The sequence below is a fragment of the Herpailurus yagouaroundi genome, unplaced genomic scaffold (genome assembly GCF_014898765.1).
Source record: "Herpailurus yagouaroundi ecotype Mexico unplaced genomic scaffold, PumYag 250, whole genome shotgun sequence".
NCBI lineage: Eukaryota > Metazoa > Chordata > Mammalia > Carnivora > Felidae > Herpailurus > Herpailurus yagouaroundi.
Genome location: NW_024412467.1, coordinates 3034347 through 3051227, shown reverse-complemented (window position 1 = coordinate 3051227; position 16881 = coordinate 3034347). Strand labels below are relative to the sequence as shown.

Here is a 16881-nt window from a genome sequence, read left to right as displayed (position 1 = left end):
TGAGAAGCTCCCGAACAGTGTCCCCTAGAGACTTTTTACAGTCCAACAGGATGTGTCCCCTTGATTTAGGTGGTTTGCAATGTTGTAATAGAACTTCCCTCATTAGCTCTAAAGCTTCCATTACAGCGAGGGTCTCTCTCAGTCCCGTGGGGATGGCATTCTTGGGAGCAAGCATTCCCGGACGCATCTAACATGGAATCGTGTCAGGAGAGAGAGCTGCACAGGCTGGGCACCAAGGCTGAGACAATCCCAGGAAACTGGATGATTAGGAGGAAAAGATAAGCAAAGATGATGAAGGGAAAGAGCCCATTTCACGGCATCTCCCAGAAGTCCCCCAGCGAGACTGGTGGCATGTCACCGCTGGAGGAAAGGTTCACGTGGATTCCAGGTGACCTTCAGAAGCCAGCGTGACTCCAGGGGACATCTGAGTATTACAGACTCAAATTGCTTTCCTTCTTGTTTTGCCTTTACGTATCACGTTTCAGACACACGTGCATATCACACACACAGGGGCAGACTTGAAGAGTCAAAGTTCCAGAGTTAGACATAAACCCAGCAGAGAATGAAATTCAGCAGCTATCAGAACAACATCAGATCTGAACCAAAGTCCCACAGGGGAGCATACATCAGGGAGAAAGAGAAGAATTTTCCAAATGGGCAAGGAAGGTTCTGTGCCCAGAAGGTTAATACAGTCGAGCTGGACACAAATTGAGTGAGACAATGACAGAGGGTGAGGCCAGCCAGCCGGTAAATGGCTCAGGAGCTAGAGGGCCAGCTCTCCCCAGGGGGCACCTCAGGAGTGGGCTGCGGTCACAAGGACAGCAGCATGCTTGCAGCCAGGCACAGGGGTCCCCTCCTTCACAGGGTGAGCAAACGCCAGGCTGTGGCCATGCCTGCTGGGAAGAGGCAGAGGTCGTGGCCTGTGGCTACAGCTGATAACCTGCTGATGATTTTAAGGGTCTCTCAGCTCTGCTCTCGGGACACACATCAACAGTGCAGGCTACCGACTTTGTTGATTAAACTACAGATGGATAAATTGTGGTTTATATACACAACGGAATACTACTTGGCAATGAGAAAGAATGAAATACGGCCTTTTGTAGCAATGTGGATGGAACTGGAGAGTGTTATGCTGAGTGAAATAAGTCATACAGAGAAAGATAGATACCGTATGTTTTCACTTTTATGTGGATCCTGAGAAACTTAACAGAAACCCATGGGGGAGGGGAAGGAAAAAAAAAGTTAGAGAGGGAGGGAACCAAAGCATAAGAGACTCTTAAAAACTAAGAACAAACTGAGGGTTGATGGGGGGTGGGGGGGAGGAGTGGGTGGGTGATGGGCATTGAGGAGGGCACCTGTTGGGATGAGCACTGGCTGTTGTACGGAAACCAATTTGACAATAAGTTTTATATTTAAAAAAAAACTAAAGATGGATAAGTTATCATCTGTTGTCTCTTCTCCTTCCACAGGAAGCCAGTTTTCCAAGCAAGCTCCTGACGGTTGGTCAGCTTTATTCATCCCTGCACCATGAGCCTGCTGATTGAAACTGGGTGACTGACCGTCGCCTTCAGAAACCATAAAGGAAAGCGCAACAAAACAAGTTTGGTGAGAGGAGAGGAGTATTTTAATGGGCAATTTGATGACCAGCAAAACAGAAGCAGGAAGCACCAGCGATCACCAGACACCCAAGGAGCCCACTCACTCTCAGCAGCTCCACTGTAGACCAGGAATATCACCAGGGGGCTCTGGAGGGGGTTCTGTTCCCGACGCACACAGCAAAATGAACTAGGATGCAACAGACTTAGGAGAAAACGGACTGTTCTGGAACACCGGCACATTTTTCTCATAGGGAAAAATTCTGTTGGTCTCTAGCATCAAGGCGCTCAGAAAGGGAACGCGGCAATTAGCATGCCGCCTGCACGCTCAGAGAACCGCACACAGCCAGATACGCCCTGGAATTCATCTTGGTGATTTTATCCAGTCTCGCTCTGCTCTAAATTACTGATTCTGAGCTCAGAAATGGCACCACGGTGGGGGCTGGAAGAGGTCATCTCTCAAAGCCACCACTTCCTCCCAGCCCCAGGTGCCCCTCTCCTGCCAGCTCCTGTAGGGAGTCTTCCTACATCCAGCCTCACCCCTTCCCAACTTCTACATAGCAACCCAGACAGACTGCTAGAAAACCAGTCTGACTGTACTCACGCTCTGTTGAGAACCACACAACAGGTTCCTAACGCTCTGACGATGCAGGACACACCGTTACCATGACTCAGAAGGCCCCATGTGCCTTGGCCTCTCCCTCCGTCCCCGGTTCCATCCCTCACCGCTGTCCTGACCACAACGCCCCCACCCCCATGCTCCAGTGACAGCACACTTCATGTCCTGGAGCAACCCCTCTCTCCCTTCTCTCTCCCATCATATCTGCTGTCCCCTCTGGCTGAAACAGTGATCCTCTTGTCCCTTTGCCTAATTCAATCTCATTCACTCATTCCAGGTTGGACACAGTTTATTCTGGGAAGCCTGTCCTGACCCTAAGCCCTGAGTGAGGAACTCAACGGCTTTGGCCAGCACCTGCCACAACCCTATCACTCACTCACTGTGACGCTCTGATTGCTTGTCTGTTGGTCATGGCTGCACTGTCTGACCTCCTTCTGCAAAGCCAGGCACAGGGGTTGGGCGGTTCACAGATACCCCTGCAACACCCGGCACAAAGCCTGCCCACACAAGTTATACCATTGGTAGCTACTGAATAAATGAAAGGAAAGAAGTAGCACTAAGTATAACATACTTCGCATGCGTTATCCCAGGTAAATTAAAGACAGTGACTGTAACGTGTTTCCTCAGTCTCTGATTATTTTTTTTCAAATCTTTGAGCCCCTCCCAACTGTCAGATTAGGGGTTTGACAGGTAGATCTTGGTTCGCAACCTCAGGGATTTCCCGGGTGAAATCCGAAACTGGATCCTCAGAAAGAGGCAGCTCTCTGCAGGTTTGTGGGTGGTGATTTTAATATGCAAAGGAACCTACATAGGAGGTTTGTCACCAGACGAGTAAACCTCCCCATCTGCCCGCAAGAACCTTAGAAGTTTATACAGACACACGTATAGTCCAGATGGTCCCAGCAACACCTGGCTTTCAAGGCTGTGCCCTTGAAAATGGTCACCACTGTGGGAATAGTAGGCAGAAGATACATTCAAGGGCAGAGAAGGGGCTGCAGAGCCTCCGTTTGCCTGGGGCCAGCTTTCTGGTCTACCTGTGGTCACGTCCTCTTCTTGATGACCTCCTCCAACAGGAAGCCATGAAAACTGGGAGGTCTGCACCTTGTCCCAAGTCCTGACATAAGGTCTTGCCAAAGCCTGCACTACAGAGTCCCGGCTGAGATGCTCTCCACTATGCCAGGCACCCCCACTACTTTCACGGGGGAAAAAAAGTCTGATTTCTAACAAAGAAAAGAGCTTCGTGGGAGGGATTCTCTGATACAACATTGAGAGAGTGAATGAAGTGATTATGCAATCTGTGACCATCTTCAGAAAAGTTTTACATTACCTGTAGTCTTCTATCTTCTTCAAATTCTTGAAAAAAAATTCACGTTGTGGATAATTTCATTTGTCCATTTCATTTTTTAAATGGGAATATAGTTAGGTCAGAGGACCAAAAAAAAAAAAACCCTCTAAAAATCAAAAAAAAGAACCATTTTCATGGCACTCTATAGCATCAATCAAGGGGAAAGTGCAGGGAAGAGGCCAACTGAGATAGGAAAGGGAAGCTGACCGATAAGAGATCTCACTCACCTGTTTCTCTGCCTTCTTGAACTTGCTATGGCTGAAGAGCCCTTGACACAGAAAGTTGCCACCTACACCCAGGAGCTACTGAGAAGCCCTGACTAATTACCTGATTGTCAGAGAGAGAGGATGGGGCAGGGAGGGGAGAGATTCAGAACCAGTCTCTCCTAAGATACTTGAGAACCGCCTCCAAGGAAACCAACAAGTTGCAAGCATTTGGAAAGCAGTTGGTGGTGTCAGCCCTTCTCATCTGCCTTCCTTACAAAACAGTCTACACGTGTTTCTTAGTAGCAAGAAACCAACCGACAAGAAATTAGGTACCCACTCTGTTCCCTGCCTTGTGTTTGGTGTAGTCCAGAATTTGAGGAACGTATGTTAGGCTGAGCCTCTGCCCTCACAGACTTTCGAATCTCACTGGAGAGCCAACACACCTGGAAAAAGGGAAAGGCACACGGGTATGGACAGAGATCTCACCACGGAAACTGACATTAAATCTCAACTTGCCAAACCACAGGGAGCTACCACTGTGGTAGCTAGAAGGACTAGAATCCCACACCTTCTAGAAGGACTAGAATCAGAAAGGCTCAAAACACCAAGTGGGATTCTCTAACGTTGCAGGTGGGACTGTAAAATTGGTGGCAGCACTTCAGAAAACCCGTTGGAAAGATTCCGATGGAACTAAACATATACTTGGCTCAAACAGTCCACTCTAGTACCCAAAATAAATGAAAACATATACCCACCAAAAGACTTGTATGAGAATGTTTACAGCAGCCTTACCCATACTAGTCCCAACTGGAAACCACCCAAACATCCCTCAACAAGAGACTGGATAAGTAAATTGTGGTATCCCCCTGCAAAGAAACGCTACTACTCTGTGATTAAAAGGACCAAGATACTGATATATGCAACAGCATGAATGGTTCTCAAATCATGTTGAGTGAAAGGATCTGGACACAAATGAACATCTATGGTGTGATTCCATTTATAAAAAATCCAAATATAAGAAAAATGAATACATTGTGATCAACCAGAAAGTTCTCCAGGGTATAAAGGGTAAGAGAATTTTCTGAGGGAGACAGAAGCTTTACATATCTTATTTTGGGTGGTAACTACATATAACTGTCATATAACTGCATGTAACTGTCAAAATTCATAAAAAATCTGTAAGTTTTCTTTTACGTTAATCAGTTCTCAATTAAAAAAAAAAAAAAAACAGAAAAAGCCTAATTTGCCAATTTAGCAAAAGGAGTTCAACATTCCCAGATCTCAGTGGTCTATGCAAGAGGTTTGTCCTTCTGAAACCCTTCATATGCCACAGACCTCTAAGAAGACGGACTTCTAAACGTCTCCAGGCTTTGGGGATAGATATGGTACTCAGAGAAGGCAGATATCCCATCTCACAATAAGGAAGCAAAAGCTGACAGAGGTTAAGCAACTCTCCCAAGGTCACCCAGCTGGTAAATGACAGGATCAACACTCAACATCAGACTACTTGTGTCTAAAGTTTATGCTTTTTCCAAAGTCCCGTGGCATCATTCTGTAGGGTAGATACCTCTCAAAACTTCAGTGCCAAGACTCTGTATCTCCCATGCCAAAAGAAAAAGGGAATCTTATGACCCAAAGAGCTTGTCAGGGAGGGCAGGTTAATACCTATTAACACAAGTATGAGGCAACTTATTCAACAATTCAGAAAGGCAAACCCAGGTAATACACTTCACAAACAAATCTTAACATTCAAAACATCTAGAGACCTCCAGTAACGCAGTGAAGAAAAATACCAACAACACGTAGAAAAATAGCTGATCAGAAAGCAGCAATTTACAGAAGAAATAAAAATGCCAAAAAAGAAACCACACTCAGTCTTGTTAACAATTAAACACAAAGTAAATAATGAAATATGAACTTTGTCCATAAATCTGTCAAATGTTTTTATAGACCGATAATAGCCTGTGTCGGCAGGAATATGGAGAACTCCTACATACAGCATAAGATAGTATAATTTGGTACAACCTTTTTGGAAGATAAATGACAGCATCGGACAAAATATAAAATGTAAATTCCCTCCAACTCATAATCTCACTTGCATCTGACAGAGATACAAACACAAATATGTGTACAAAGATTTTCATTAAAGCCTCATTTTCAATGGGGACAGTCAGAAGCAATACACATACCTAAGACTAGGGGACTGATCAAATACAGGATGCTAAACCAGGTAACAAAATACTACGTAACTGTTAAAAAGAATAAAATGGTCTTAGAGTGGCAAAGGAAAGGCTATCCTTGGAAAGGTGTCCTTGAAACACAACTAAGTTGAAAAGGTAAGCTGCATAGAATATATAGAAAATTGAAAGTTGAAAAGGTAAACTGCATAGAATATATAGAAAATGTTGCCATTTTTGCTCTAGAGCAAGGCAGGCAGGAGCCGAACTGGGTCCTGGGCACTGATTCGTCATTCAGTGCACTTTCATGGATTAAGACTGCGTATTTGAGCCTACTAGGAACTCAAAATACTATTTGGGTTTGAATTTCAGGAGCTCTAATGTATTGAATTTCAGGAGCTCCTGAAATTCAGGAGCTCTTGCCATCAGCAAGGAGAGTGGATGCTGATTTTTGGCTGGCATCATGGGAGCTGAGACAAGGTCCCATCTTGGTAACACATTAAGATATAAATGAAGCAATGGTTTCTATTGCTTTAGCACTTAGAGTTTATGGACTACTTTCACTGTATATTCTCTCATTTAATACTCTCATCTCTTTCTTGAGGTTGGCATTGTCACCTTCAAACCACGAAAAGGGAGTCTTCAGATACGGTACATGAATAACGCATGTCCTCTCCAGTCTGACCGATTCTCCCAGAGTTCCAGGCTTCTATCCACAGTGCATCACACATCAAGGAAAAAGGGGCCCAAAGATGTATTTAATGAATATATGAGTGAGTGGGTGGGTGAGTAAGTGACAATGAGCAGATTTGGTTCCATTTGTAGACAGAACCTCTTTACACTCATCTCCACCACTGCCAGAGATAGGCGGGAAGGGGGACAAGGGGGACAAGGGGGACAAGCGGGAATACGAGACAAGAAGATCTCAAGAATACAAACCAAAACATACAGCAGCCCCATCCCCAATGTCTACAGTCATGGAACTAGAACTTTCTAGGGCAGCAATGGGACCCAGTACAGACGAGCATCTCTGAGGGCAGACTTACCGGCAGTGCGGCCCAGGAGAGTCCCTGCGAAGGGGCTGTGAGGTCCCTGGGAGGTCTACCCCCTCACACCCTTGCATGTCTCTTACATCAAAATACGGTGGAGTGGTACAGAGACCTGACTTCAGAACTCCGCTCAGCCCCTTTCTAGCTTCGTGGACTGAGGCCAATCATGTCATTTGTCTAAGCTTCTGTTTCCTCATCTGTAAAGGAAGGATGCTAAGAGTCGCTACCTAGCAAGAATGTGAAGAATTAATGGGTTCATGTACATAAAGTCCAGCATCTGATAACCTGGCTGACAGTCAACAGTTTGCTATTAGTTTCTAACTGTCACACAGTGGGACAAACATCAGAAGTATGACCATGGAATGGTTGCAAAGAACACCTTCAGCAAAGGTGTGTGCATGCAAATGTGTGAGTGTGTGCACAAGTGCGTGCAAGTGTGTTTAAGGACAGTGACAAGCCTGGGTGCTGAGCACAGGTGGTTTCATGTTTTGATTAATAGGGAAGAGGCTACTTCAAGGAAGCGCTGTGAAAAGCAGGGGTTCTCAAACTGCGCTCCTGCCCTTTTGGAAAACCATGAGGACAGCACCCAGACCCAGGTCCATACCAAAGGCTGGAACCCCGCCAGGAATCTCTCCCCTGCCCAAGCAGCCCTGCCAACGTCCTTCCACACACACGGGTACCATTGCGGAAGCTGTAAGAACGCATTCTAATTGGAAGCCTGCTGCTTCAGCATTCAGGCCCCCCAAGAAGTGATGTTTTGCTATGTGATTATTGTGAGGAATGAAAGCGATACCCAGGTTTCTGTGCTTTTGTGTCCCAATCACATTTATTAATCAATAGGCTCTCTTCCAACATGTTACCAAAGTGTTATGCCTCCAAATTGGAGAGGCCTTTAGCAATTTTGCTCAGAATCTGTAACTCCTGGGGAAATGAAAAGAAATAGGTTTTCTGTTACCATTCTTATCTCCCACCTGAGACCGCTTGCGTTTCTGTTGCTAACAGAGCAGCACCAATACCAGGAACCCAGCCACACTCCTCCTACCAGCCATGTTACCGAGATACTCTATGCAGGCTGCACCAGAGGGCAGAGTCTGGGCTGGGCCATGTTTCCCACCAAAACCATCTAACGCAAGAGCTTAAGAAACATCACTGAGGGCCGTCTGGGTGGCTCAGTCAGTTAAGCATCCAACCCTTGATTTGGGCTCAAATCATGATCTCACAGTCTGTGGGATTGAGACCCACGCCAGGCTCTATGCTGACAGTGCAGAGCCGGCTTGGGATTCTCTCTCTCCCTTTCTCTCTGCCCCTCCTTCTCGCTCTCAGAATAAATAAATAAAACATTAAAAATAAAAATAAATTTTTAAAAAAAGAAACATCACTGAGTGGCACAGGAAACAAAGAGGAAGGGAAGGCTTTTCCAGAACAATCTGGTGTCTCCACAACTCCACACAAAACCCTGCTCAAAAACTGAGCAATCCCCCGGCAAAACTGCCCATGCTGTTTCTTTCCAGAAGAGCAAAGAGAGCACTTTTGGTATACTCCCCACCCCAGGCTTCCAAAATTCTGGTAAGCTCCCCTGGGGACAGCCTGCACTGATTGGAGGCTGCCCATCCTTTCCCAGGGATGGTCCAGCCTGGATGTGGGGTCAGGTGGCCATTTGCTTGTTTTAAGGATGCCAGAGACCCTGGGACTCAGACCACACAGCAGAAACACAGAGAGCCATAAGATGTGGGAGGCAGTGAGGAGGGAGGGAGGGTTGGCTATTAGGTAACAGGAACCCTGGGTGGCCCCTTCCAGTGGTCTCTAGATGAGCTGTCTGCTAACCCAGAGTCTCCCAGGAATATTCAAGAAGGGCCAACAAAGAAGTGTCTGATTAGCTCCACTAACATGTAGATCATCCTAACACAGAGTCGTTAAAAGTGAGCACAGCACAGGTCTGACCCTTCAGGCACTGGCGAGCTAATGTCAGAAGGTCACCTGTATCCCTTCTGCTCACCTGGTTCAAGCTGGGTTCCAAAGGTCACGCTGTGTGCAACATCCAGTGACAAAGGAGCTGCCAGTCTGGACTCTCAGAGCACCCGGAAAGGGGTGGGCAAGGAGCAAACAGAGGTGCTGCCCAGGGCTGGTGGCGCCTATAAAAGGAATCATCTTCAGGCCTAGATGCTCTGACATTGGAGTGGGAATGGACAGGGGGTTACTTACTACTTTGAATAGCTTTCACTCTACTTTCTGGGTAGCTCCGGAGCTGACCGCTCACCCCTCCCCCCACGTCTCCTCTGCTCCACTCAGAGGAAGAACCTAACACACTGAAAGTTAAAATCTGATCCCCTCAGTTGTCCCTTAGTTCCCTTCCAAGGGTTGGTCTGGCCACCAGCCTGAGCTTCCTCTTTGGCAGAGAACAGACTGAATGCAAAATTACTTAGCTTAAATTATGTCCAACATTTCAAACACACTTCCTGTTCCAGGACTGTATGATTAACATAAGTACAATAGCTTAGGAACATTAGATATTGCATAATTGCCTGCCTGGGGCTCTTACTATTGTCAAATTCTTGACTGAGCATCCCTGGAATTTAAGGCGGGCCCAACAGGGCAGGACACATCTTCCCTCCATGTGCCTTCCCTTCCTCACCCAAACCCTCTACCCTCAAAACTCCAACACTACAAAGTAGGAATTCATAGGCATGAGACGCTGAAGTCTGCTCTACTCCCTCAGTCCTCCTCCCCATCAAGAGCAAGCCAAAGGCTCTGTCCCTCTCCAGAGGAAGCAAGGCTGGTGATGAGGGGGTAGGGCATGGTCATTTTACAGGAGTCACATTATGGCATTAGTCGCTTACTGGGTAACATCAAACCACACACCCTTCTCATATGTAGGGATTTCTAAGTGTAATCTGTAGTTGTAATTTTTCACAAGTAACCTATTATCTGTTTTCAATCTTGAACAAATGATTCTCCAGTGGGATGGTTGTTAAAGCAGCTAAACTAACTCCTCAGGACTGGGTAAATTAGGTTGATAGAATTTCAAAGCATTAAAATAAATAAATAAATCACAATAATCTTTCTTCTCTAACTTCCAAAATTCAGTGTCCAACTTCTGGGCCTGTGAAAACCAGAGTACCCAAGCTAGATCGTGTTATGTATCCACAGTCGTTATTTCTGACAAGCCAAGTTAACAGCACCGTTTCTAACTCGTGCAAATCAAACTGCTCTTCAAATTTGCTGCTTCCAGATAGAGGAAACAGTCCCCCAAAGTTCCATTTCTCCATTATGGGCTTGGTTGTCATATGGGCATCATAATAGTGACACGTAAGTCTCCTGTACTGTTTTTATTACATCAGGTTTCAGTCGGCCTTGGGAAAAACATGACTAATGACACCCTCTCCCTCTTCAGTGTGACACAAATGAATCAGACACCACACCAGGAAGCAGTGGAAATAGAACTAGCCTATGAATCAGGAATCGTGGGTCTTAGGTAAAGTTTTCTCTCTAACTAGTGATGAAATCTTACAGATGTCTCTCTAGACATCACTGATTACCTCCTTTTGAAAATGTGTCCCCATTAAATTTAACAGCCTTGTCTCTGGACTATTCCTCTAAAATCTAATTAAATTGCTATTTATTATGAAATAGGTTTGATATTTTCATTGTCTGAATATTTTGAAGGACCAAGTATTCTATTCAGATATTTGGACACCTGCTTAAAAAAAAAAAAAAAAAAAAAAACCCATCCAGCTTATGCACAAGACTTGTCTCAACAGAAACAATCTAAAGCATTGGCATTGATTCCTCCAGAATTTAGAGAAGCTACTTAGACAAAGTCTGCCATTTTATTAGGTGGACTTTTTTAAGGCGTGTGTGCGCAGCCAGCCAAGCTGGAGCCCTGAGAAAAAGAAGCTATAGCACACATTTAGTCATTTTAAATGATAAAACTATGTTTTGTTTCTCCTGCAAGAGCTCAAAGAATTTCTTCATTAGATTGTCAGGTTAATACTGTAAGACAGAACTTAGAAAAAGTCCTTAGTTACTTGTTCCCAAAGAGGTAGGGACATTATCAAGCATTTTGAGCTACACTATTAACACCGTTAAATAGTATAAATAGGATATGGTTGGTACTGACAGTCTTAAATTTACCACAAAAAAAAAGACAGAGGAGTTATCTACCTTTAACCCAAAATTTCTTCTCTGGTCCTGTTGATTTTGTGGCCATTCTCTTCAATGATCCCAGACCCTTTATTGACTAACAGATATAAATAATTATCAACCACTCTTAGAGAATTTAACATGAAGAAAGCTACATACTAGAAGGAGGATACTTTGGAATATTTGTGAAATTAGGTAGAAGTTGGAGAAAGACTTTTTTGAGCAACGATCTTCCCTAGAGCCCTTGAAATCACAGTATTCCTACATGTCAGCCAATTTTGTGTCCTGTCACATAAAATCCCTTCCAGCAGGCAAGATGCCAAACAGCATCATTTTATGGATCACCAGCAACTTTAAACATGAACCAGTTACTTATAAGTAAGCTCAGGCCCTGTCAGTTTTTCTTAGGGTTCAAAACTGAACACCTAAGTCTGAAATGATTTTAGAAGCTGCCTAAGGCTGTAGGAGTGAGCCTGAGAGATGTGTACCTGGCTCAGGTTATCCTTCATCATAAATCAGAAGACTGCTTGGTTAGCAAAGGTTTAGAACAAAGGGAATGAACACTTTTCTTCCACCCACGAAGCAATGCTGAATTGCTTAGCCATGACCTACCCAGAAGGCAACTGAATGGGTTTTAGCTCTTTGAGAATCAACCTACTTACAAAGTAGGGTCCTACTTACAAAGTATCTCTAACATATCCATACCCACATGCTGCTATGCTTAGTCTATCTATCATCTACCCATTTATTAATTTCTGTCTCAAATAATAACCTCATCCTTGACATTGAAGCCAAAGTATGACAACCTCTCTGTAGTGATCACAAAGCACACCTGAAATTAATTTCCACATTTAAAACCTTGAATCCTTGTGTTCGACATGTGTATATCACACACACACACACACACACTCCAGCCCGTTCTCACATCGTACCAACTGGTTATAACAGTCTCCAGACGCCTGGGTGGCTCAGTCAGTTGAGTGTTCAATTCTTGAACACTTGATCTCAGCTCGGGTCATGATCTCACAGTCATGGGATAGACCCCTGTGGGCTCTGAGCTGAGACTGGAGCCTGTTTGGGATTCTCTCTCTCTCTCTCTCTCTCTCTCTCTCTCTCTCTCTCTCTCTCTCCCCCTCCCTCCCTCCCACCCCTCCCCAACTCGCACACTCTCTCTCTTTCAAAAAAAAAGATTCAAAAGATTCTCCCTCCAAATATTAGCCATGACTCAAGATTAAGTCTTGACACATCCTGTCTCCACTTTCACGAAGAACATAAAACTTCAGAAGGCAGCTACTACCATGATCACCAAGCATTTATAGTGCACCAACATGTGCCAGGACCAAGAGTTACAAACACTTCAGAAACTTCAAATCTAATTGGAAAATGAAGTAAAATTTTATTGATTTCTAGACCTACAAGGGGGTCCACACTGGGCATTTTTCCAGTCCCATCTCTGCGTTCCCTCCCTATAGTCAAAAGTTTAAAAATCTCACTTGTATTTCAAGATCCAGGTCATTGGACATACTATTTTCAAAGTCTTCTAAGATTTACCTCATTTATCCACATATCAGAAGTAATTTCTCAATTCTTTCAACTCCCACAGCAACTTATCTGTTTCTCTCCTAGGATACTTGTATCATAATTATTTACAAGCATGACTTATTTCCAGGGCCAGATTAGATTAGGAAGCTCTGGGGGACAGAATCTATGTATTTGTGAATCTCAATAAAACCTAGCACAAGGGGCTGGCGAGTGGAGGCTATAGGGAGATGTTGGTAAAAAGTTCAAAGCTTCCAGTGATAAGACGAATAAGTTCTGGGATCTGGTGCACAGCATGATGTTTATAGCTAATAATACTGTACTATATTGTATATGTATATTGAAAGATGCTACGAGAATAAATGTTAAATGTTCTCACCAGAAAAAGAAATGGTAATTATGTGAAATGATAGAAGTATTAGCTAATGCTCTGGTGGTAATCATTTTGCAATATGTAAGTGTACAATTTAACACGTTGTACATCTTAAACAATGTAACACGCCAATTATATCTCAGTAAAGTTCTGGGGACGGAACACAGGAAAAAAAATTATGGAAATATATTGCTCTGAGATCTTGGGGCAGCTTTTCAGACTCTCAATCTGTATTACCAGCGGACCCCTAAAATCAATCTGTTACAGGAAAGGATCTAATTGACTTGTTCACTAATCACTAAAGTAGCAGCTAATATATTTCCCCTTCCAAAAATAAACTTATAAAAAGAAACTATTTCAAATGCCAAATATTATCTTGTACCAATTGGTTTAGAAGATCTGCAGAAGTCTTCGTTTTACTTCTTGCTGGAGGAAAAGAATACAGAAGAACAAACAAATATCCTTACGGAGAGACAGTGCCTATAACACACCCCTGCCCACTACCCGTTCCATCTGAGCAAGGCTAGATGAGGCCACCCCTGCCCACCGGGCGCTCAGTCCACATGAATCTGCAAAGATTCCTGCAAAGAAGGAGGCTGGGCCTCAGAACTGGGCTAAACAGGATTTCTCAGCCAAGGCATTTCAGAAAATGTGAAACGGGATCTTGATCATTGGGAACTTGCCATCATCACTAAACAGAAAAAAAGCAGACAGACATCTGCTCTGTCCGGGAACACAGACAGCATACTAATCACAAGCTACTGCCTGGTATGGAACACTCTGGACTCAGCGTGGACAGGCTGCAGTCTTCCCAGGAGCAATGCAGGCCACCACCCCAGTGTCCTGCCGCCCCAGACTCCGCCCCCCATCCGTGAGTGCACAAATTATATGGAGCCTCTCCTCCATCGCTGGCCCCTCCTCCTCTTGCAAATCGGGGATTCCAGGGGCCAATCCGGGAAGGGAGACTGCATGCTGGATCTTGTGCTCCTCTTTCCCCCAGCCTGCCACAATACCCCCTGCTCTCCTTTTATCCACATCTCATCTCCAGATCCACATCATCCACTCGCCCATGGGTTCATTTACCAAAACTGAGTACTTACTTTATACAAAGTGATGGACTCGACAGTGTGTAGAATTCAAAGCGAATTGTGGGTAGATCCTTCCTTGACGATGTTTACAAGTCTGGAGAGTAAATAAATAGATAAATAATGTCAATACAAGGCCAAAAAAAAAAAAAAAAACATTGGTGTTACCGTAAGACAGGTAAGACGAGACGCTGTACGGGTTCAAAATAAAGAATGACTCCTATTCAAGCATATCAAAGAAGGCTTAATTGAAAAGCTGGTGATGATGTTTGGACTTGAAGAATGCACAGCAGTTGGAGACACAGATATGGGGGAAACAGCACAAAGAAGCACCAAAGGAAATAAAGGGAAGGAAGAACGTGTGAGTTGTGTTTACAGAACACTGGATATATTCGGTGAGCTGAGAAATGAACTTAGAAGGGAATCATGAAGTGTCCACAAAGACAGGGTAAGGCCTAATCATAGCATCCCTTCTGGAAAACAACTCGGGCAGCTATGACCTCTCCTGACCCCTTTTCTCTGTGACTTTCCATAATGCTTCTGCCTGCATCTCACCCTTCATGCTCTGAACGGCAGCCGTTCCACAAATGTGTGCTGAATAATGAATTAAGACATTCCCTGGTAAATGTTTTTATGTAATACAACCCGGGGAAACGGTGCAGCATGGTTTAAGTGAAAAATTTTGTTGCTTCTAAATGATCGTCTTTGTTCCCTAATGTTTGCAAAACTAATAAATAAAAGCTATGGACTTGAGAAAGGCAAGATAATTGTGACAATTCACATTTTAAGGGCATCTGGGGATGTGTAAAGCATCTTACTTTACCTCAAGCTACTTCAGACTGAGAAGGAACCAAAGGCAGATGTGCTAGAAGAACTTGGAAGACCTGGGTTGCCCCCGGGGCTCCTGAATAGGCATACCCACCCCTGGGTCGCTTTATCAGAAATGTCCACAGAGAAGCCAGAGATAGCATCAGCTGGAAATAGGTCTGTTGAGAGGAGATAAGGAAATGGAGAATGCTTGGGAAATTGAGAAGACTTGAGACTTCCAGCTGAAAATACTCATAAGCTCCCAACATGTTCAACTAAATCACCATCATCATCATTGCTATAATTTATACCATCAGACCTATAATTTATTGGATACTTAATATGCAACAGTCATTGTGATACATGCTTTATAATTAGAATTTCTATTAATTCTCCTAAATACCATATGAAGTAGATACTCCTATAATCATTTTAGAACTGAGGAAAATGAGGTATACAGTGGCAAAGCCACAGGACCAGCTTAAATAGCAGGAGTTGGCACAGCCAGGATTAAAATCCAGGTTGGTCCAATTCCGAGCCCTCTGAATGTCTAATGGATGATAGAATCTTCATGCATCGCCAAAGGGGACCTGGACACTTAGCAGAAACCAACACCATAGACAACTGGAAGCCAGTCATGCCCTTCCAAAGCCTAAGCTCTGATAGCCATGTAACTGAGAATCCCTGGGTTTTCGTACGTGTGCTGATTCTCACTCACTTTCAAGGAAGGAAAACCCAGCAGCCATGTCACAATCTAAGAATAAACAAATGTTCGCCAAATCTACTCACTGAATATGAGAAAAGCAAGCTAATAAGCAACGTGTCAAAAGTCCTGAAAGATGTACTTTCTGAAGACTGGAAAGGGAGAAAGTAAGCAGTGCCTGTCGGTTTGAATAGTGTTGAAAAGTAGTGTTGAAACTTGGGGCAAGAGCTGAGAACCAGAAGAACCGAGGAAACAAGGCCATCCCTGTGGTTGCTTTGCTTCCAAGCATTTGCTCAGCATTTGCTTTGGTCTCTGCTCACCGTTTCATGAAGATGGAGTTGCTTCCTAGTGATTTTCAGACACCAGGTCACGTATACCCTACGTCCCCTCCAGGAGATAAATCTATAGATTCCAGTCCTATCTCCCACTTAGTCGTTGTGTGACCTGTGACAGGTAATTGTGAGTCTGTGTCATGGTGGGTGCAAGTGGCTTCTCTCTATACCTCGGCCTCCTCTTCTGAAAAATGGGAATAACAAAGAATACGCCTCCCCCGTACATAGAGCTGATGTGATGATTTAACGACTTAATATGCATAATTAATATATACCTAATGTGCCTATAGCAATGCCTGCCTGGCACACAGTAAGCACTATATACATGTAACATGTTGTTAGTGTATGTGCAGAATGGCTGCACAAGTATTAACTATTTCAGCGATCATTTTCATTAAATGCCACTTACCAGTGGTCTGCAGAGTCTCCAGGAGCAGGGGTCATTGTATTTACATGCTAACCCGCCCACACCTACACACATTTCCCGAGCTATTCACAGGTAATTTCTAGTGTGCTCTTGCTTTCCCGCATCTGTGTGTGGGGTTTTCCTTGCAGAGCATCACTGAATTCACTCTCTTGACCGTTCTTCCATCTCGCCCCATGACCTTGGGGTCAGGGGACCAGGTGAGGGGCTGAATGTGCCCACGGGTGACACTGCCAGAAGGTTCTTTCAGAGGGGCTCCTCACCTCATGTCTCACCAAGGACAAAACTCAAGAGTCCGGAGAAGCCTCTGCACACCCCCAAATGTATCCCAAATGGGGCGGCGGCGTAAGACGCACACATTCACTTTAAAAATAAGCGTGCAGTGCACCTGCTGTGGCCAGGCGCTGTGCTGGGCGGGAGAAGGCACCAGGAGGGCAGGAGGGCACAGCATGCTCCGGGTGCTGCGACGCTTCCCTAGGACACAGCG

At 44.5% G+C, this 16881-nt stretch overlaps 1 long non-coding RNA gene across 1 annotated transcript; it reads right to left on the bottom strand.

Moving 5' to 3' along the window:
• Window positions 1–452: 452 nt before the first annotated feature.
• LOC121020495 (uncharacterized) lies at window positions 453–16875 on the bottom strand. Its single transcript, XR_005786160.1, has 3 exons — window positions 16658–16875; window positions 14144–14225; window positions 453–465 (listed from the first exon to the last, which is right to left on the bottom strand). It is a non-coding gene; the product is annotated as an uncharacterized LOC121020495 (long non-coding RNA).
• Window positions 16876–16881: the final 6 nt, after the last annotated feature.